Source organism: Oncorhynchus keta, chromosome 22 (assembly GCF_023373465.1).
Source record: "Oncorhynchus keta strain PuntledgeMale-10-30-2019 chromosome 22, Oket_V2, whole genome shotgun sequence".
In the NCBI taxonomy this organism is placed as follows: Eukaryota; Metazoa; Chordata; class Actinopteri; order Salmoniformes; family Salmonidae; genus Oncorhynchus; species Oncorhynchus keta.
Window position 1 is genome coordinate 31,804,442 of NC_068442.1, and position 23,343 is coordinate 31,827,784.

The 23,343-nt window shown below is 43.7% G+C and overlaps 1 protein-coding gene across 2 annotated transcripts in view; it reads left to right on the top strand.

The window, feature by feature from the left end:
* Positions 1 to 23,343, top strand: part of LOC118401348 (E3 ubiquitin-protein ligase znrf1-like) — a 46,538-nt gene that overhangs the window by 17,934 nt on the left and 5,261 nt on the right. The gene's annotated exons all lie outside the window — the stretch shown is intronic.

Sequence of the window (23,343 nt, forward strand, 5' to 3'; positions counted from 1 at the left end):
TGAATGCTTTGAATAGAGCATCAGAGATTCAGAGCAGCTATCAACTAGTAGGCTACCCTTTGTTTTAAAACCACACACTCACTCACACAAAACAGTCACTGCAAGAAAGCATGCAGGCAGCACACATTTCCAGGGGAAGAAGTATGGAGTGAGATTTGTTTCTTAACTCTGTAAATATGTTTATCACAATCCGTGTGTATATTCAACATAAAGCGCCTTCGGAAAGTATTCAGACCCATTAACTTTTTCCACATTGATACGTTACTGTCACGCCCTGACCTTAGTATTCTTTGTTTTCTTTATTATTTTGGTTAGGTCAGGGTGTGACATGGGCGATATGTGTGTTTTTGTCTCATCTAGGGTGTTTGTACTGTCTAGGTTTTTTTGTAGATTTATGGGGTTTAGTCCAGCTAGGTGTTTATATAGGTCTATGGTTGCCTAGATTGGTTCTCAATTAGAGGCAGGTGTTTATCGTTGTCTCTGATTGGGAACCATATTTAGGCAGCCATCTTCTTTGGGTATTTTGTGGGTGATTGTTTCCTTTGTCAGTGTTTGTGCCACACGGGACTGTTTAGTTTACATTTCACTTTGTTATTTTGTATTTGTGTCATGTTCAGTCTTTTCTATTAAAACATGGACACTTACCTCGCTGTGTATTGGTCCGATCCTTGCTACACCTCTTCAGACGAAGAGGAGGAAATCCGTTACAGCCTTTTCTAAATTGATTAATAGTTTTTTTTCCCCCTCATCAATCTACACACAATACCCCATAATGACAAAGCAAAAACAGATTTCTGTTAAATGTTTGCTAATATCACAGTACAACTTGATTGGAGTCCACCTGTGGTAAATGCAATTGATTGGACATGATCTGGAAAGACACACACCTGTCTATATAAGGTCCCACAGTTGACAGTGCATGTCAGAGCAAAAACAAACCACGAGATCAAAGCAACTGTCCATAGAGCTCCAAGACAGGATTGTGTCGAGGCACATACAGTGGGGCAAAAGTTCTCCCACTTAAAAAGATGAGAGAGGTCTGTAATTTCCATCATAGGTAACACTTCAACTATGACAGACAAAATGAGAGAAAAAATCCAGAAAATCACATTGTAGGATTTTTAATGAATTTATTTGCAAATTATGGTGGAAAATAAGTATTTGGTCAATAACAAAAGTTTATCTCAATAATTTGTTATATACCCTTTGTTAGCAATGACAGAGATCAAACGTTTTCTGTAAGTCTTCACAAGGCTTTCACACACTGTTGCTGGTATTTTGGCCCATTCCTCCATGCAGATCTCCTCTAGAGCAGTGATGTTTTGGGGCTGTTGCTGGGCAACACGGACTTTCAACTCCCTCCAAAGAGGGAGTTCTATGGGGTTGAGATCTGGAGACTGGCTAGGCCACTCCAGGACCTTGAAATACTTCTTACGAAGCCACTCCTTCGTTGCCCGGGCGGTGTGTTTGGGATCATTGTCATGCTGAAAGACCCAGCCACGTTTCATCTTCAATGCCCTTGCTGATGGTAGGCTTTGTTACTTTGGTCCCAGTTCTCTGCAGGTCATTCACTAGGTCCCCCCGTGTGGTTCTGGGATTTTTGTTTATAGGTGACCAAATACTTATTTTCCACCATAATTTGCAAATAAATTCATTAAAAATCCTACAATGTGATTTTCTGGATTTTTTAATCTCACTTACGTCCGGTCCCAAGTCACTCCCCAACTATTTGTTTGGTAGATTTTGGTTTCTAAACTAACCATGTGTCTGCTATGCTGATTGAAGAAATCCAGTCTTTACAGAATGTACTGGTGATGGTGCCCTGGTAGGCGGAGGGTCTGGAAGCATGTTGAGGCTTTTGGAAGGCTGCCATCATTCACTGTAACCTTCACTGATTGAGTCAGGATCTTCCACCCAACCCAGAATTTGAGGAGCCTCATTAGCATGTCTCTTAAAGCTAATAATGAACAGAACAAAATCATTCCACTACTTTAGTAGTTCGTACTTTTTTATAGTACACACTACTATTATAGCAAAACTGAATGTCTACATAGTTATTGAACTTGATTCCCGTTTAAAAAAAACTGCCGGAGGTATCCAGTTGTCAGGCATTTTGCATCTGTTGGGCATTCGTCAACATTATCATCACTATCGTCGTCCAGGGGCCAGACTATTTGTGCAAGCACAATTTAATAGAAAAAAATGAAATAATTCAAGCACCTCTTGAGAATAACTAGGACCAAAAAGTGCTAGGCTGATCTCTAGACTGAGATCCTGACCCTGTGGTATAACATAACCTTAAATACCCAATTCTCCTTTTTTCTCTTTCTCATTGGAACGTTAGGCGAGAACGTGCACTCAGATTTACAGCATTTGCGCTGATTGGTTATCACACAAGTTCTTTTCCCCAGGGGGGTTGAGACCTGCTGTTTGAATTTGAAAACAAACGGTTTTCAAAGCGAGGAGGCAGCGCTCAGAGGCTGTGTGCGTGTGTGTGTGTTTTGAGTGAGTGTCTGAGTGACAGAGAGATGCAACCAGTGAAAGCACATCCACCCCAATTATTGACTCATTGTGCCATCAACATCAAAGATCTGCCCCCAGATGCACAGCCAGGGCTAGGTAAAGGGTATAGATTTACTAAAATGTCTAAATATTATGAAGGGCACTATACCTCTAGGCTTAAGACAGCGGCTGCCTCTCACCGAAACACCAATGTAACAATGTCTGGTCGCTATGTCAGGAAGTTCCACACGGTGGTCTCCTGAAGGCCCTTTCTCATTGTTTGTCAGACCACCTAAAATACATGACTACAATGCACACAAGCCTTAGGTGATGAGGAAGCAGTGCACCAGTTTTTAAAGGTTTTATAAAAATGTTGGCTTCATATGCTAATTTCCTCAAGACAAAAAAACAATAACATTTGCACACGGGGCGGCCAGTCGCACTGTTTCAGCTTTCAACCCCCCAGCTTTCAAGCCCCCATGTGTCGGGACCAAGACACGTTTAAATGTAGACAAACAAGACCTGACCGAGACTAACCATCTTAAAATGACAGATAAATACCGATTTTATTTTCGACATTATCCATTGCACACTGGCAGGGCATGCTCATCTGTCTTACACGTGTACAAAGCAAGGTGCCCTTTAACTTTTGTGTTTAATCACTTCCACTTCTACATCAACGTAACCAACAAGAGTCTGTAGAGTCAGTGGTGCATCTTAACCTCTTGAGTTGAGAGACTACATAGGCTATTGTCTTATCCCAGACCGTGGCTCTTTCTCAACTGTATTTCCTGTTTTCCTCACCTCCTTGAATCCACGACAACAACAAAAAACATGTGAGAAAAATGTCAGAGGAATCTCAAAAAAAGTGAAAGGAAAAGGGGGGAGACCTTGTCAGTTGTACAACTGAATGCCTTCAACTGAAATGTGTCTTCTGCACTTAACCCAACCCCTCTGAATCAGAGAGGTGCTGGGGGCTGCCTTCATCGACATCCATGCCTTCAACTGAAATGTGTCTTCTGCACTTAACCCAACCCCTCTGAATCAGAGAGGTGCTGGGGGCTGCCTTCATCGACATCCATGCCTTCAACTGAAATGTGTCTTCTGCACTTAACCCAACCCCTCTGAATCAGAGAGGTGCTGGGGGCTGCCTTCATCGACATCCATGCCTTCAACTGAAATATGTCTTCTGCACTTAACCCAACCCCTCTGAATCAGAGAGGTGCTGGGGGCTGCCTTCATCGACATCCATGCCTTCAACTGAAATATGTCTTCTGCACTTAACCCAACCCCTCTGAATCAGAGAGGTGCTGAGGGCTGCCTTCATCGACATTCATGCCTTTGGCGCCCGAGAACACAATTAGGAATGACAATTAAGAAAGAGACGTGGTCTCAAATAGCATTATATTTGTAGTCTCTCAACGCATGTGGTGAAGCCTTAGAGCAGCACCCAGTCCATGATATTGGTACCAACACATAGTATAGACACCATGAATTAACAAAGACCGCATATGTGGTCTCAGGATCAGAACAACAGGATAAAGTAAATCTATTATAATGACACATTGACACAATACATATTGTGTTCTTAGAATGACAATAATGTAGACTATCAATATACACACCAGCTTACTGGTTTCACGGATGTCCAAGGCCAGACAGTCATATAGTTCCACAGTGGCAGTATCTACTTTTCTCCCCAAGAAAAACATGGACCACAGCTGAGCTCAATCCACGGAGGCATGGACACCCATGACAAGGTGTATGACATTAAAGTGAGATTCATATCATGTGCTTTTATGCTCAAGTTAAGTCTGTAGAGTATGATTACAAAATGTAGCCTTTTATTTAACTGGTAACATTGCCCTCAACCCACAAGACAAAGGGCAGGAAACTGACAAAGGAAATCGACAGAAACAGAATGCATGTCATTGACTAGGAAACAATATATTAATCAATGTTACAATGAACAACAAACTACTTGACTAGCTAGCAAATAAGCCTAGATGGAGCAAAACACAGCTAGCAGCATTTCTTACTTTTTTAATCAGATAATGGTCAAATTTCATATCTTCAAACCAGTTGGGAAAGAGCGATTTGTCCTGCCTCGAATTACTTGTCCTCTAGTTCCTGAATGAAAACATCAGCTAGCTAACTATCTGGCTAGCAAGATCACCAATTTAGGATTTAAAAACTGTGCGGTCCTTCATAATTGACACATTCCTGAAGTTAGAATTAGTTAGTTTAACGTAAGTTGTTCATCTAGCATAAACATGACGAGATTGCCATCTATGTTAGCTAACTTTATCGCATCCAACGTTGTTAGCTAGCCGATGTTATAGCTAGCAAGCTATAGTTAGCTAGCTTTACTTGGCATCGGTTGTACAGTTGAAGTCGGAAGTTTACATACACTTAGGTTGGAGTCATTAAAACTTGTTTTTCAACCACTCCACAAATGTATTGTTAACAAACTATAGTTTTGGCAAGTCGGTTAGGATCTACTTTGTGCATGACACAAGTCATTTTTCCAACAATTGTTTACAGACAGATTATTTCAGATCATTTCATTACAGTACAACGGTTTGATTTGTTTGATCGTAGCTAGCTACATAGCTAGCTACATAGCCGTCTTTGTTTCAAAGATAATTGTGTAGTCTAGACCGATTTCCTAGGTTAGCTAGCCAGCTATTGTCGTTCTTTTAACTCAACGTAACGTAAACAACACTGCTAGCTAGCCAGCTAGCCCCCGAATAGCAGCACTGTAGAAATTATTACACTCAACGGAACGACTTGATTAGTGTAGTGCCAACAACGCTGCTACTGCCAGCTAGCCTACTTTAGCAGTACTGTATCATTTTAATAATTTTAGTCAATAAGATTCTTGCTACGTAAGCTTAACTTTCTGAACATTCGAGACGTGTAGTCCACTTGTCATTCCAATTTCCTTGCATTAGCGTAGCCTTTTCTGTAGCCTGTCAACTATGTGTCTGTCTATCCCTGTTCTCTCCTCTCTGCACAGACCATACAAACGCTCCACACCGCGTGGCCGCGACCACCCTAACCTGGTGGTCCCAGCGCGTACGACCCACGTGGAGTTCCAGGTCTCCGGTAGCTTCTGGAACTGCCGATCTGCGGCCAACAAGGCAGAGTTCATCTCAGCCTATGCCTCCCTCCAGTCCCTTGACTTCTTGGCACTGACGGAAACATGGATCACCACAGATAACACTGCTACTCCTACTGCTCTCTCCTCGTCCGCCCACGTGTTCTCGCACACCCCGAGAGCTTCTGGTCAGCGGGGTGGTGGCACCGGGATCCTCATCTCTCCCAAGTGGTCTTTCTCTCTTTCTCCCCTTACCCATCTGTCTATTGCCTCCTTTGAATTCCATGCTGTCACAGTTACCAGCCCTTTCAAGCTTAACATCCTTATCATTTATCGCCCTCCAGGTTCCTCGGAGAGTTCATCAATGAGCTTGATGCCTTGATAAGCTCCTTTCCTGAGGACGGCTCACCTCTCACAGTTCTGGGCGACTTTAACCTCCCCACGTCTACCTTTGACTCATTCCTCTCTGCCTCCTTCTTTCCACTCCTCTCCTCTTTTGACCTCACCCTCTCACCTTCCCCCTACTCACAAGGCAGGCAATACGCTTGACCTCATCTTTACTAGATGCTGTTCTTCCACTAACCTCATTGCAACTCCCCTCCAAGTCTCCGACCACTACCTTGTATCCTTTTCCCTCTCGCTCTCATCCAACACTTCCCACACTGCCCCTACTCGGATGGTATCGCGCCGTCCCAACCTTCGCTCTCTCTCCCCCGCTACTCTCTCCTCTTCCATCCTATCATCTCTTCCCTCTGCTCAAACTTTCTCCAACCTATCTCCTGATTCTGCCTCCTCAACCCTCCTCTCCTCCCTTACTGCATCCTTTGACTCTCTATGTCCCCTATCCTCCAGGCCGGCTCGGTCCTCCCCTCCCGCTCCGTGGCTCGACGACTCATTGCGAGCTCACAGAACAGGGCTCCGGGCAGCCGAGCGGAAATGGAGGAAAACTCGCCTCCCTGCGGACCTGGCATCCTTTCACTCCCTCCTCTCTACATTTTCCTCCTCTGTCTCTGCTGCTAAAGCCACTTTCTACCATTCTAAATTCCAAGCATCTGCCTCTAACCCTAGGAAGCTCTTTGCCACCTTCTCCTCCCTCCTGAATCCCCCCTCCCTCCTCCCTCTCTGCAGATGACTTCGTCAACCATTTTGAAAAGAAGGTCGATGACATCCGATCCTCGTTTGCTAAGTCAAACGACACCGCTGGTTCTGCTCACACTGCCCTACCCTATGCTCTGACCTCTTTCTCCCCCTCTCTCCAGATGAAATCTCGCGTCTTGTGACGGCCGGCCGCCCAACAACCTGCCCGCTTGACCCTATCCCCTCCTCTCTTCTCCAGACCATTTCCGGAGACCTTCTCCCTTACCTCACCTCGCTCATCAACTCATCCCTGACCGCTGGCTACGTCCCTCCCGTCTTCAAGAGAGCGAGAGTTGCACCCCTTCTGAAAAAACCTACACTCGATCCCTCCGATGTCAACAACTACAGACCAGTATCCCTTCTCTCTTTTCTCTCCAAAACTCTTGAGCGTGCCGTCCTTGGCCAGCTCTACCGCTATCTTCTCAGAATGACCTTCTTGATCCAAATCAGTCAGGTTTCAAGACTAGTCATTCAACTGAGACTGCTCTTCTCTGTATCACGGAGGCGCTCCGCACTGCTAAAGCTAACTCTCTCTCCTCTGCTCTCATCCTTCTAGACCTATCGGCTGCCTTCGATACTGTGAACCATCAGATCCTCCTCTCCACCCTCTCCGAGTTGGGCATCTCCGGCGCGGCCCACGCTTGGATTGCGTCCTACCTGACAGGTCGCTCCTACCAGGTGGCGTGGCGAGAATCTGTCTCCTCACCACGCGCTCTCACCACTGGTGTCCCCCAGGGCTCTGTTCTAGGCCCTCTTATTCTCGCTATACACCAAGTCACTTGGCTCTGTCATAACCTCACATGGTCTCTCCTATCATTGCTATGCAGACGACACACAATTAATCTTCTCCTTTCCCCCTTCTGATGACCAGGTGGCGAATCGCATCTCTGCATGTCTGGCAGACATATCAGTGTGGATGACGGATCACCACCTCAAGCTGAACCTCAGCAAGACGGAGCTCCTCTTCCTCCCGGGGAAGGACTGCCCGCTCCATGATCTCGCCATCACGGTTGACAACTCCATTGTGTCCTCCTCCCAGAGCGCTAAGAACCTTGGCGTGATCCTGGACAACACCCTGACGTTCTCAACTAACATCAAGGCGGTGTCCCGTTCCTGTAGGTTCATGCTCTACAACATCCGCAGAGTACGACCCTGCCTCACACAGGAAGCGGCGCAGGTCCTAATCCAGGCACTTGTCATCTCCCGTCTTGATTACTGCAACTCGCTGTTGGCTGGGCTCCCTGCCTGTGCCATTAAACCCCTACAACTCATCCAGAACGCCGCAGCCCGTCTGGTGTTCAACCTTCCCAAGTTCTCTCACGTCACCCCGCTCCTCCGCTCTCTCCACTGGCTTCCAGTTGAAGCTCGCATCCGCTACAAGACCATGGTGCTCGCCACGGAGCTGTGAGGGGAACGGCACCTCAGTACCTCCAGGCTCTGATCAGGCCCTACACCCAAACAAGGGCACTGCGTTCATCCACCTCTGGCCTGCTCGCCTCCCTACCACTGAGGAAGTACAGTTCCCGCTCAGCCCAGTCAAAACTGTTCGCTGCTCTGGCCCCCAATGGTGGAACAAACTCCCTCACGACGCCAGGACAGCGGAGTCAATCACCACCTTCCGGAGACACCTGAAACCCCACCTCTTCAAGGAATACCTAGGATAGGGTAAGTAAGGGTAAGTAATCCTTCTACCCCCCCAACAAGATTTAGATGCAAGTGGCTGTTCCACTGGTTGTCATAAGGTGTATGCACCAATTTGTAAGTCGCTCTGGATAAGAGCGTCTGCTAAATGACTTAAATGTAAATGTAAATGTAAATTTCACTTATAATTAATTGTATCACAATTCCAGGGGGTCAGAAGTTTACATGTGCTTAGTTGACTGTGCCTTTAAACAGCTTGGAAAATTCCAGAAAAATGATGTCATGGCTTTAGAAGCTTCTGATAGGCTAATTGGCATCATTTGAGTCAATTGGAGGTGTACCTGTTGATGTATTTCAAGGCATACCTTCAAACTCAGTGCCTCTTTGCTTGACATCATGGGAAAATCAAAAGAAATCAGCCATTACTTCAAAAAAAAATTGTAGACGTCCACAAGTCTGGATCATCCTTGTGAACAATTTCCAAACGGCCGAAGATACCACATTCATATGTACAAACAATAGTACGCAAGTATAAACACCATGGGACCACACAGCCGTCATACCGCTCAGGAAAGAGATGCGTTCTGTCTCCTAGAGATGAATGTACTGTGGTGTGAAAAGTGCAAATCAATCCCAGAACAACAGCAAATGACCTTGTGGAGATGATGGAGGAAACAGTTACAAAATAATCTATATCCACAGTAAAAACGAGTCCTATATCCACTTAACCTGTGTCTGGTGTCTTGTTAGACAATAAACTCTCCTTCCAGACTCACATTAAGCATCTCCAATCCAAAATTAAATCTAGAATCGGCTTCCTATTTCACAACAAAGCATCCTTCACTCATGCTGCCAAACATACCCTCGTAAAACTGACCATCCTACCAATTTTCGACTTCGGGTTGTCATTTACAAAATAGCCTCCAAAAAAAAATATGAATGAGTGATGGTAAAGAACGGAATAGGCAAGATGCAGTGGATGGTATAGAGCACAGTATATACATATGAGATGAGTAATGTAGGGTATGTAAACATGTAAAAATGGCATTGTTTATAGTGGCTAGTGATACATTACATCAAGATGGCAAGATGGCAAGCTTATGGAAGATTACCTGAAATGTTTGACCCAAGTTAAACAATTTAAAGGCAATGCTACCAAATACTAATGAGTTTATGTAAACTTCTGACCCACTGGGAATGTGATGAAAGACATAAAAGCTTAAATAAATAATTCTCTCTACTATTATTCTGACATAAAGTTGTGATCCTAACTGACCTAAGACAGGGAATTTTTACTAGGATTAAATCTCAGGGAATGTATTTGGCTAAGGTGTTTGTAAAACTTCCGACTTCAACTGTATGTCCTAATGATTGAATTTAACATTCATATGAAAGTTTTATGATAATTTTTTGATTAAATAAACATAATTCTCACATTTCATACAGTTGTTTTTTAATATTCTAATAGAAAATGTTGTCCCAAGACATGGGGATATAACATCCTGCCTTGACATGGCGTCATCACACTGCGCCTTACGTGACATAGATTTCAATGACTGGAGCTGCACTGTCCATTTGTGGAATTAACCAAAAATTGTCTATCAGATTGACAAGATAGTCAAGTGATCGCTCTAACAATGGAAGTACATGTCCTTAAAGATGGAAGTCAGTCGGGATCAGGTGGGACCATTATAGCCAATGAGTAGACAGATACAAGTGAACAACAGGCAATAGAGATAGATGGAGGACTCTTCTTTGTATCTGGGCCATCGTAACGTCTGTGACCCCATGGCCAGTGCCATTGTGGCTCTTTTCTCTCTCTTTTCTTCTTCATTGTGGTGGAAACCCTCAATGACAATGTCCATGCTAAAACAAGTTATATCCACGGTGACTCCTCTATATATCTGTGTGACAACGGGCACAGCTCAGATATAAAGTTGTATTTTAAAGTTGCCGAAATGCCACGTGTGTCCGTCCACTTATATCAGTGCTTTCGTAACAACCTAACCATTATGAAACTTCTATCCGATCAAATAAGCCTCATGTAGCAAATTAGCAAATTTGACACTCTCATTGATTCCTCATTTCGTGGGCTTACTTTCGTGGACAAATATTGTGCTGAGTAAAACCTCTTGCTTTGCCTCTTCCTCTCTGATTGACCACACAAATCAGCAGAAAATACAGATCCACAAGCACTTTTTGATGTGCAAATACACATTACACAGTTGTAAATGTTAGGAATTTTTAAACATTTGCTCACATCGTTGTACACTTGTTCAAATTGTTATTTTATTTGTGAGCTACATTAAATATATTTACAGATCATGATTGTATCGTGACTCATGTTGAACATGCATATGAATCTTGGTTTCATTTGTGAAATATTTATACATATTTACGGATTATGGTTTTATTTAAGAAATGTTTTAATATATTCAAATATCATAGTTTTATTTGTGAGTTATGTTGAATGTACGCACAGATCGTAGTAGACATATTTACAGAATAAGGAAACAAATCTCACTCCATAATGAAGCTGTCACGGCTGTTGAAGGATGAGGACCAAGGTGCAGTGTACATATTACTTTATTAAAGAATGATGCCGACAAAAAACAATAAACCATACAAAACAAACCGTGAAGCTAAAGGCAATTAGTGCCCACAAACAAAGACAACTTCCCACAAAGAACAGTGGGAAAAAAAGCTACCTAAGTATGGTTCCCAATCAGAGACAACGATAGACAGCTGTCCCTGATTGAGAACCATACCCGGCCAAAACATAGAAATAGAAAATCGTAGAAACACAAAACATAGATTGCCCACCCCAACTCACGCCCTGACCAAACCAAAATACAGACATAAAAAGGATCTCTAAGGTCAGGGCGTGACAGAAGTGAGTGAGTTGCTGTAACAGGATGTGGTCTGGTCTCCTACTTTGGTCTGGCACGGTGCAGCATTTCCTGTCAAATTAAAACTAGGTTTACTGGAATCCACCACCTCGTCTTCAAAGAACACTCTGTTTCAACATGTTTTTCAGTGAGTCACGGTAGGAGTATGAGCTAACATGTCATATCCTGCTGATCAAGACCTTGCTGAACAACCGGCTGGATGTTTCAGTAACAGCTCAGACTATACAGACACACAGACACAGACACACACACAGTACAGCATACCCTTAAGAAAAAAGACATTCACATGTTGAGCTGACATTTCACAAGTGAAATTTAATTTAGAGTTCACATGTTAACATCACATTTTCACATCTATAACATTTATTTATAAAGTCCTTTACACATCAGTTGAAACCCAGCCTAAAACCCCAAACAGCAAGCAATGCGGTGGCTAGGAAAAACTCCCTAGAAAGGCAGGAACCTAGGAAGAAACCTAGAGAGGAACCAGGCTCTGAGGTGTGGCCAGTCCTCTTCTGAGTGTGCTAGGTGGAGATAATAACAGTACATGGCAAAGATGTTCAAATGTTCATAGATGACAGCAGGGTCAAATAATTGTAATCAAGTGGTTGTAGAGGGTGCAACAAACAGGTCAGCACCTCAGGAAAAATGTCAGTTGGCTTTTCATAGCTGAGCATTCGGAGTTCGAGACAACAGGTGCGGTAGAGAGAGAAAGAGTTGAAAACAGAAGGTCCGGAAAAAAGGTAGCAAGTCCAGTGAACAGGTCAGGGTTCCATAGCCGCAAATAGAACAGTTGAAACTAGAGCAACAGCATGACCAGGTGGACTGGGGACAGCCAGGAGTCATCAGGCCAGGTAGTCCTGAGGAATGGTCCCATGCTGGGACATGCTTAACACCCCGGCCATCCTACAATACAATCTTGATGCCCTCAATCTCACACAAATTATCAATGAACCTACCAGGTACAACTCCAAATCCGTAAACACTGGCACCCTCATAGATGTCATCCTAACTAACTCGCCCTCCAAATACACCTCTGCTGTTTTCAATCAAGATCTCAGCGATCACTGCCTCATTGCCTGCATCCGTAATGGGTCTGCGAACAAACGACCACACCTCATCACTGTCAAACGCTCCCTAAAACACTTCTGCGAGCACGCCTTTCGAAGTGACCTGGCCGTGGTATCCTGGAATGACATTGACCTCATCCCGTCAGTAGATGATGCCTGGCTATTCTTTAAAAGTGCCTTCCTCACCATCTTAAATAAGCATGCCACGTTCAAAAAAATTAGAACTAGGAATAGATATAGTTCTTGGTTCACTCCAGACCTGTCTGCCCTTGACCAGCACAAAAACATCATGTGGCGTTTTGCATTAGCATCAAATCTCCCCCGTGATGTGCAACTTTTAAGGGAAGTTAGGAACAAATATACACAGGCAGTTAGGAAAGCTAAGGCTAGCTTTTTCAAACAGAAATTTGCATCCTGTAGTACTAATTCAAAAAAGTTCTGGGACACTGTAAAGTCCATGGAGAATAAGAGAAACTCCTCCCAGCTGCCCACTGCTCTAAAGCTAGGAAACACTGTCACCACCGATAAATCCACTATAATTGAGAATTTCAATACGCATTTCTCTACGGCTGGCCATGCTTTCCACCTGGTTACCCCTACCCCGGTCAACTGCCCGGCACACTCCACAGCAACCCGCCAAAACCCCCACCATTTCTCCTTTACCCAAATCCAGATATCTGGTGTTCTGAAAGAGCTGCAAAATCTGGACCCCTACAAATCAGCCGGGCTAGACAATCTGGACCCTCTCTTTCTAAAATTATCTGCCAAAATTGTTGCAACCCCTATTACTAGACTGTTCAACATGTCTTTCATATCGTCTGAGATTCCCAAAGATTTGAAAGCTGCCACGGTCATCCCCCTCTTCAAAGGGAGTGACACTCTAGACCCAAACTGCTACCTACCAATATCTATATTACCCTGTCTTTCTAAGGTCTTTGAAAGCCAAAATAACAAACAGATTACCGACCATTTCGAATCCCACCGTACCTTCTCCGCTATGCAATCTGGCTTCAGAGCTGGTCATGGGTGCACCTCACCTCAGTTTCTATAACCGGCATCGATAAGAGACATTACTGTGCAGCCGTATTCATCGACCTGGCCAAGGCTTTCGACTCTGTCAATCACCACATTCTTATTGGCAGACTCGACAGCCTTGGTTTCTCAAATGATTGGCTCGACTGGTTTACCAACTACTTATCTGATAGAGTTCAGTGTGTCAAATAGGAGGGCCTGTTGTCCGGACCTCTGGCAGACTCTATGGGGGTGCCACTGGGTTCAATCCTCGGCCGACTCTCTTCTCTGTATACATCAATGATGTTGCTCTTGCTGCTGGTGATTCTCTGGTACACCTCTATGCCGACGACACCATTCTGTATACTTCTGGCCCCTCTTTGGACACTGTGTTAACTAACCTCCAGACGAGCTTCAATGCCATATACAACTCTCCTTCCGTGGCCTCCAACTGCTCTTAAATGCAGGGAAAACTAAATGCATGCCATTCAACCGATCACTGCCCGTACCCACCTGCCCGACTAGCATCACTACTCTGGACGGCTCTGACTTAGAATACGTGGACAACTACAAATACCTAGGTGTCTGGTTAGACTGTAAACTCTCCTTCCAGACTCACATTAAGCATCTCCAATCCAACATTATATCTAGAATTGGCTTCCTATTTCGCAACAAAGCATCCTTCACTCATGCTGCCAAACATACCCTCGTAAAACTGACCATCCTACCGATCCTGACTTTGGTGATGTCATCTATAAAATAGCCTCCAACACTCTACTCCATAAACTGGATGCAGTCTATCACAGTGCCATCTGTTTGGTCACCAAAGCCCCATACACTACCCACCATTGCGACCTGTACGCTCTCGTTGCTTGGCCCTCGCTTCATACTCGTCGCCAAACCCACTGGCTACAGGTTATCTACAAGTCTCTGCTAAGTAAAGCCCCACATTATCTCAGCTCACTGGTCACCATAGCAGCACCCACTAGTAGCACGCTCTCCAGCAGGTATATCTCACTGGTCACCCCCAGAGCCAATTCCTCCTTTGGCCGCCTTTCCTCCATTTCTCTGCTGCCAATGACTGGAACAAACTGCAAAAATCTCTGAAACGGGAGATTCATATCTCCCTGACTAGCTTTAAGCACCAGCTGTCAGAGCAGCTCACAGATCACTACCTGCACATAGCCCACCTGTAAACTGCCCATCCAACAACCTACCTCAACCCCATACAGTATTTATTTATTTTGCTCCTTTGCACCCCAGTATCTCTACTTGCACATTCATCTTCTGCACATGTACCATTCCAGTGTTTAATTGCTAAATTGTAATTACTTCGCCACCATGGCCTATTTATGGCCTTAACTCCCTTATCTTACCTCATTTGCACTCACTGTATATAGACTTTTTGTTTTCTTTTGTTCTACTGTATTATTGACTATGTTTTGTTTATTCCATGTGTAACTCTGTGTTGTTGTATGTCTCTAATTGCTATTCTTTATCTTGGCCAGGTCGCAGTTGCAAATGAGAACCTTTTCTCAACTAGCCTACCTGGTTAAATAAATAAAGGTGAAATAAAAAAAAATTAAAAAGATGAGAGCACCCCTCCAGCTAGGATGGAGTCCGTCACTCCTCAGCAGGCCAGGCTTGGTCCTGTTTGTGAATGAGTCCCAGAAAGAGGGCCAATTATCTACAAATTCTATCTTTTGGAAAGGTTAGAAAACAGTTTTCAACCAGTGATTGATTTGTGAGACTGCTGTAGAGTTCATCACTCCCCCTAACTGGGAGGATGCCAGAGACAATTACTCGATGCCGACACATCTTTCTAGCTAATTTACACGCTGAAGCTATGTTATGCTTGGTGACCTCTGACTGTTTCATCCGAACATCGTTGGTGTCGAACGTGGATAACAATATCCCTATATTCTCTACGCTCGCAAGATTTAGCCTTAGCCAGCAGCCTCATCAGATTAGCCTGCAGTAGCCCTGCCCCCTGGTAAACAGTGTATGATCGCTGGATGATTATTTTTAAGTCTAATACTGCAGGTAATGGAGTCGCCAATGACTGGTTTTCAATTTGTCAGAGCTAATGGTGGGAGGCTTCGGTGGCTCAGACCCCATAACGGGTGGAGGAGAGACCAGAGAAGTCTTGGCCTCTGACTCCGACTCGTTGCTTAATGAGGAGAACTGTTTGAGCATTCCGACAGCATTTCTTTCCAGAAGCCATGAGAAAATAGTCCGGCTGCGGGGACTGTGCGAGGGGAATTATACTGCTGTCTGTGCTTATTTGTGGCACAAACACTGTTTCATTCTTTCCTACACTTAAATTACCATTGCCTAACGATTACGTCTGAAGCTGGGCTTGCAGCATGGCTATCCTCACCATAAGGCAATAGTTTTCCTGTATATTACGAATACAGCGATGTTAATGTTACTACTTAGCTTCGGCTGGCGGAGGTCCTGTAGAACCATGTCCAGATAAAGCGTCTGAGGTGAAAAAGTTGAATGAAAAAAGTTGAGCGAGGAAAAAAAAAACTTTAGACGTTGGTAAATGTGTAAAACTAAGATTTTGATTAAACGGTTATTAAAAAGTTTTAAAAAACGTAAAGTTGGCAGGTAGCAAAGTAGCAACAAAGTACCCATGTGAATTGTAGTTTCACATGAAATTTGCGGGTTTCACATTCACATGAAAAATGTGAAAAAGTCACTTTCACATTTTAACCCCACATGTACATCTGCAATTCCAAACCCACATGTACATCTGCAATTCCAACCCCACATGTACATCTGCAATTCCAACCTCACATGTACATCTGCAATTCCAACCCCACATGTACATCTGCAATTCCAAACCCACATGTACATCTGCAATTCCAAACCCACATGTACATCTGCAATTCCAACCCCACATGTACATCTGCAATTCCAACCCCACATGTACATCTGCAATTCCAACCCCACATGTACATCTGCAATTCCAAACCCACATGTACATCTGCAATTCCAAACCCACATGTACATCTGCAATTCCAAACCCACATGTACATCTGCAATTCCAAACCCACATGTACATCTGCAATTCCAAACCCACATGTACATCTGCAATTCCAAACCCACATGTACATCTGCAATTCCAAACCCACATGTACATCTGCAATTCCAAACCCACATGTACATCTGCAATTCCAAACCCACATGTGCATCTGCAATGTACACCCCACATGTACATCTGCAATTCCAAACCCACATGTACATCTGCAATTCCAAACCCACATGTACATCTGCATTCCAACCCCACATTACATCCAATTCCAAACCCACATGTACATCTGCAATTCCAAACCCACATGTACATCTGCAATTCCAAACCCACATGTACATCTGCAATTCCAACCCCACATGTACATCTGCAATTCCAAACCCACATGTACATCTGCAATTCCAAACCCACATGTACATCTGCAAACCCACATACATCCAATTCCCCCACATGTACATCTGCAATTCCAAACCCACATGTACAACCCACATGTACATCTGCAATTCCAACCCCACATGTACATCTGCAATTCCAAACCCACATGTACATCTGCAATTCCAAACCCACATGTACATCTGCACATGTGCATCTGCAATTCCAAACCCACATGTACATCTGCAATTCCAAACCCACATGTACATCTGCAATTCCAAACCCACATGTGCAATTCCAAACCCACATGTACATCTGCAATTCCAAACCCACATGTACATCTGCAATTCCAAACCCACATGTACATCTGCAATTCCAAACCCACAAACCCACATGTACATCTGCATTCCAAAACCCACATGTACATCTGCAATTCCAAACCCACATGTACATCTGCAATTCCAAACCCACATGTACATCTGCAATTCCAAACCCACATGTACATCTGCAACAGGTGCATCCAAACCCACATGTACATCTGCAATTCCAACCCCACAGGTGCATCTGCAATTCCAACCCACATGTGCATCTGCAATTCCAACCCACATGTGCATCTGCAATTCCAAACCCACAGGTGCATCTGCAATTCCAACCCACATGTGCATCTGCAATTCCAACCCACAGGTGCATCTGCAATTCCAAACCCACATGTACATCTGCAATTCCAAACCCACATGTACATCTGCAATTCCAACCCCACATGTACATCTGCAATTCCAAACCCACATGTACATCTGCAATTCCAAACCCACATGTACATCTGCAATTCCAAACCCACATGTACATCTGCAATTCCAACCCACAGGTGCATCTGCAATTCCAAACCCACATGTACATCTGCAATTCCAAACCCACATGTACATCTGCAATTCCAACCCACAGGTGCATCTGCAATTCCAAACCCACATGTACATCTGCAATTCCAAACCCACATGTACATCTGCAATTCCAAACCCACATGTACATCTGCAATTCCAAACCCACATGTACATCTGCAATTCCAAACCCACATGTACATCTGCAATTCCAAACCCACATGTACATCTGCAATTCCAAACCCACATGTACATCTGCAATTCCAACCCCACATGTACATCTGCAATTCCAACCCCACAGGTGCATCTGCAATTCCAAACCCACATGTACATCTGCAATTCCAAACCCACATGTACATCTGCAATTCCAAACCCACATGTACATCTGCAATTCCAAACCCACATGTACATCTGCAATTCCAACCCACATGTACATCTGCAATTCCAAACCCACATGTACATCTGCAATTCCAAACCCACATGTACATCTGCAATTCCAACCCCACATGTACATCTGCAATTCCAAACCCACATGTACATCTGCAATTCCAAACCCACATGTACATCTGCAATTCCAACCCCACATGTACATCTGCAATTCCAAACCCACATGTACATCTGCAATTCCAACCCCACATGTACATCTGCAATTCCCCACATGTACATCTGCAATTCCAAACCCACATGTACATCTGCAATTCCAAACCCACATGTACATCTGCAATTCCAACCCCACATGTACATCTGCAATTCCAAACCCACATGTACATCTGCACATGTACATCCAAACCCACATGTACATCTGCAATTCCAAACCCACATGTACATCTGCAATTCCAAACCCACATGTACATCTGCAATTCCAAACCCACATGTACATCTGCAATTCCAAACCCACATGTACATCTGCAATTCCAAACCCACATGTGCATCTGCAATTCCAACCCCACATGTGCATCTGCAATTCCAACCCCACAGGTGCATCTGCAATTCCAAACCCACATGTACATCTGCAATTCCAAACCCACATGGTGCATCTGCAATTCCAACCCCACATGTGCATCTGCAATTCCAAACCCACAAGTGCATCTGCAATTCCAACCCCACATGTACATCTGCAATTCCAACCCACATGTGCATCTGCAATTCCAACCCACATGTGCATCTGCAATTCCAACCCCACAGGTGCATCTGCAATTCCAACCCCACATGTGCATCTGCAATTCCAACCCACAAGTGCATCTGCAATTCCAAACCCACAGGTGCATCTGCAATTCCAACCCACATGTGCATCTGCAATTCCAACCCACATGTGCATCTGCAATTCCAAACCCACAGGTGCATCTGCAATTCCAACCCACATGTGCATCTGCAATTCCAACCCACATGTGCATCTGCAATTCCAACCCACATGTGCATCTGCAATTCCAACCCCACATGTGCATCTGCAATTCCAAACCCACAGGTGCATCTGCAATTCCAACCCCACATGTGCATCTGCAATTCCAACCCACATGTGCATCTGCAATTCCAAACCCACAGGTGCATCTGCAATTCCAACCCACATGTGCATCTGCAATTCCAACCCACATGTGCATCTGCAATTCCAAACCCACAGGTGCATCTGCAATTCCAACCCACATGTGCATCTGCAATTCCAACCCACATAGTGCATCTGCAATTCCAACCCCACATGTGCATCTGCAATTCCAAACCCACAGGTGCATCTGCAATTCCAACCCACATGTGCATCTGCAATTCCAACCCACATGTGCATCTGCAATTCCAAACCCACAGGTGCATCTGCAATTCCAACCCACATGTGCATCTGCAATTCCAACCCACATGTGCATCTGCAATTCCACATGTGAAAGTTAGATTTTCAAAGGGAGTTTTCTTACACGTGAAACTGCAAATATTATTTTTCATATGTTAACTTGCAATTCTATAACTGTGATTTTCAAATTCACATGTGAAAATCCAATTTTCCATTTCACATGTAAGAAAAGTCCACACTTGAAAATCTCACTTTCACATGTGGAATTGCAGATGCACATGTGGGGTTGAAATAATGTTATTCTCCCCACATGTGAAAAGATGATTTCCACTGGTGGAGTTAGGGTAGGAACATCTAAAAAGCCCAAATGCACGACCAGGGAATGATTTTGAGGGACATTCGTGGAACAGTGGACAGAATCATTTTGGGGGGCAGGTTAATGGATCATGTTCAAATGGCAACATAGTTTGGCAACAAAGTAAAGTAAATGTAAACAAACACTGTATAGTGTAAAATAACGATGGTTAAAACTAGAATTTCGATATCGTAGAAGGTCAGTCCTTGCATCCACAGCTTAGTCTATGGATTTGAGAGTGTTTGCTTTTCTCCAGCTACTTAGGGGCAGTCCTGGTCAGTCCCTGGATGGGAGACCAGATGTAGCTTGAAGTAGGGGAAAAACTTAACACGTGTCAACCCACATCTGACTCTTGAAAATTTCAACAACAAATGTTTCTTCTTTATTTTTTTGTGATGTTTTCATGTGTATTTTTTATAATGGGCAGCACAGCACAGCACAGCACAGCACAGCACAGCACAGCACAGTCTCCGGGTTCTTCCTGTGCACAGAGACAATAACTGTGAGCCATGTTGGGTCTACAAGCCAAACAATGATGTGGTGATGGCACTGTGTAAAGGCGCCTGAATACTAGGTTCGGTTTGCTCCTAGCAGAACTCGACAAGGCGAAGTGAACGTCTGTGCCTCGCATACTAAGGAGTAAATCCAAATCATCTTCGCTCCTAGACCCTGTCCATGCATTTCAAGGCTGCATTGAGACAGTGGCTGCGTTTCAAACGTGTAAGAGACACACGCTCGTCCACTTACCCTCGACTTATGCCATTGGGGGAATCCCCATAATCATCTTTGTCGTCAGTCCAAATGATTAGCCAAGCAAGTGAAGTTCGCAACGTAAGCCCCTCAGCCCTCGTTTTGAATCAAGTTTGCGAGTGTACAATTATGTTCACTTCGGTGACTGAAACGGCCCATAATTAAATTTGCGATGATTGTACATCCACTAAGACTTAAAACCTCAACGTCAATATGGAGAAGTCAAGATACAAGTGTAAGTAAAAACAAATGTAAATAAATTGTGCTACTAGTACACATGACGGCACAAACACATCTAGTAAAAGTTGTGTTTTTGTTTGGTTATCTTTTGGAAATTGTAGAAATAAAACATTTTCCTTCTTCAGAAGTTCCAGCTAGGCAGGCTAGCTAATTAATTTGCTAGCTATCATACAGTAGGCGTATATGAATAATTATATAGTTAATATTAGTAGACATGCAATCATAATTGACTGTAGCACATATAAAGCACCCACAAGCTACCGGTGACTGAAAACACAATCGTCGCGGGACGAACAAGGGACGAATTTCCGGGCAAGGGTGGTCTATTTAAAATTCCTTCCTTCCTCCCACACCCCTTACCCTGCAAGTGTAAACTCGTCAGACGTCATGGTACGTCATCAGAAGTGCCTACTTAATTTGAGGGCTGAGGGGAGATGGTGTGTCTTTTAAGTGTTTGGAATGCAGCCAATGACTTATCTGTGACCCAAGACCTGCTCAGATAATCCCTACTATTGTGTTGCTGAGTTGTCATAGTGCTGCTGCAAATGTACATTGTCCGAGGGGCGTTGGCAGTCATAATGTAAGTAATCTAATTTATGTCCCTCTAACTCCCCTGATTGACCCTGTCATTCCTAAAATTAACATGTGGAGCCTCATTCATGAAATCGATAACTTGCTAGTAACCGATAACATTCATATACTGTCTATCTCTGAAGCCCACTTAGATAATTCCTTTGATGATACAATGGTAGGAATACATGGTTATAACATCTGCAGAAGAGACAGGAATGCCAATAGTGTAGGTGTTGCTGTGTATGTTCATGTCATGTTCCTGTAAAGCTTAGAGAGGATCTCATGTTAAATGCTGTTGAAGTAATATGGCTAGAGGTTCACCTGTCTCACCTGAAGCTCATTCTTGTGGGAAGCTGCTATAGATCACCAAGTGCTAATAGTCAGTATCTGGATGATATCTGTGAAATACTTGATAATGTATGTGATATCAACAGAGAGGTATATTTTCTGGGTGACCTAAATATTGACTGGCTTTCATCAAACTGTAACCAGTGCCTGCAACCTGGTTCGGGTTATCAGTCAACCTACTAGGGTATTTACAAACAGTACAGGAATTAAATCATCCACATGTATTAATCAAATCTTTAATGCTGCAGAAATCCTCTCTAAAGCAGTATCCAAATCCATCAGATGTAGTGATCATAATTGAGTAGCCATATCTAGGAAAACCAAAGTTCCAAAGGATGGGCATAATGTGTGACCGACTGCCTTGATTCAGTCTTATGTAGAAACATTTGAAATTGTGTTTTGTTTTTATAAAACAGAAACATAGAGCTACAAAATGTTATATCATACACTGCATTTGACAATCAATGGGAAAGTAATTCTGCTTTGAAAGTTGATAAACTAGTAACCTCACTTTTAAGAAAATGGCCTTTGAATGTTTTGGTACCAACTGGAGAGCTCTTCTCTCTCTACATCCAATTCAGCATCGTTCACACCCTCTTAAGATTTAGCCAGCCCATGTCTTTAAGGGTTGATCAAATCAAATCAAATGTATTTATATAGCCCTTTGTACATCAGCTGATATCTCAAAGTACTGTACAGAAACCCAGCCTAAAACCCCAAACAGCAAGCAATGCAGGTGTAGAAGCACGGTGGCTAGGAAAAACTCCCTAGAAAGGCCAAAACCTAGGAAGAAACCTAGAGAGGAACCAGGCTATGTGGGGTGGCCAGTCCTCTTCTGGCTGTGCCGGGTGGAGATTATAACAGAACATGGCCAAGATGATCAGGGCTTTCTGTACAAGCACCCAAGCTAACTGGCTAACTTGCTAGCTACTTCCAGACACAAATGAGAGAATAGCTCACTGAACATTACTCTCCATAGCAGAACTGGTTAGGCTGTTGTTATGTTATCCTGAGCATTGGTGACTGCAACTGTGCTGTCAGATTGTCCGTATGGCCATATTCTGCGCTCTGGCACATTCAGACGAGAGTGCTCTGAAATCGGAGTAGGTGGCCAGACTGACTTTACGAACACACCCAAAATGGTTACTTGCATAGTGGAGTCTTTTGTTAAGACATGTAGCTAGCTAGCTAGGTAAACAATAAACCATCATCTCAATTCATGACGTTACTACCCTGCATGAATCTGCAGGTAGCTAACCAACCAGGTTCAATGTTAGCTAGCTAACATTAGGCTATAACTAGCCAAGCAAATAGCACTGAGATACGAATAATAAGATCATACATATAATGTTAGCTAGCGAGCCAGCCAGCTAACGTTAGCTGGCTAGCTAACAGTTCACTTTAAGGAGACTAAACTGCTTGGAGTAACCCTGAATTGTAAACGGTCATGGTCAAAACATTTTGATGCAACAGTAGCTAAGATAGGGAGAGGTCTGTCATAGTGTAGTGGCCTGAGGGCACACACTTAATGTGTTGTGAAATCTGTTGTGAATTGTATTGTAATGTTTTTAAAATTGTATAACTGCCTTAATTTTTTGGGACCGCAAGAACAGTAGCTGCTGCCTTGGCAGGAACTAATGGGGATC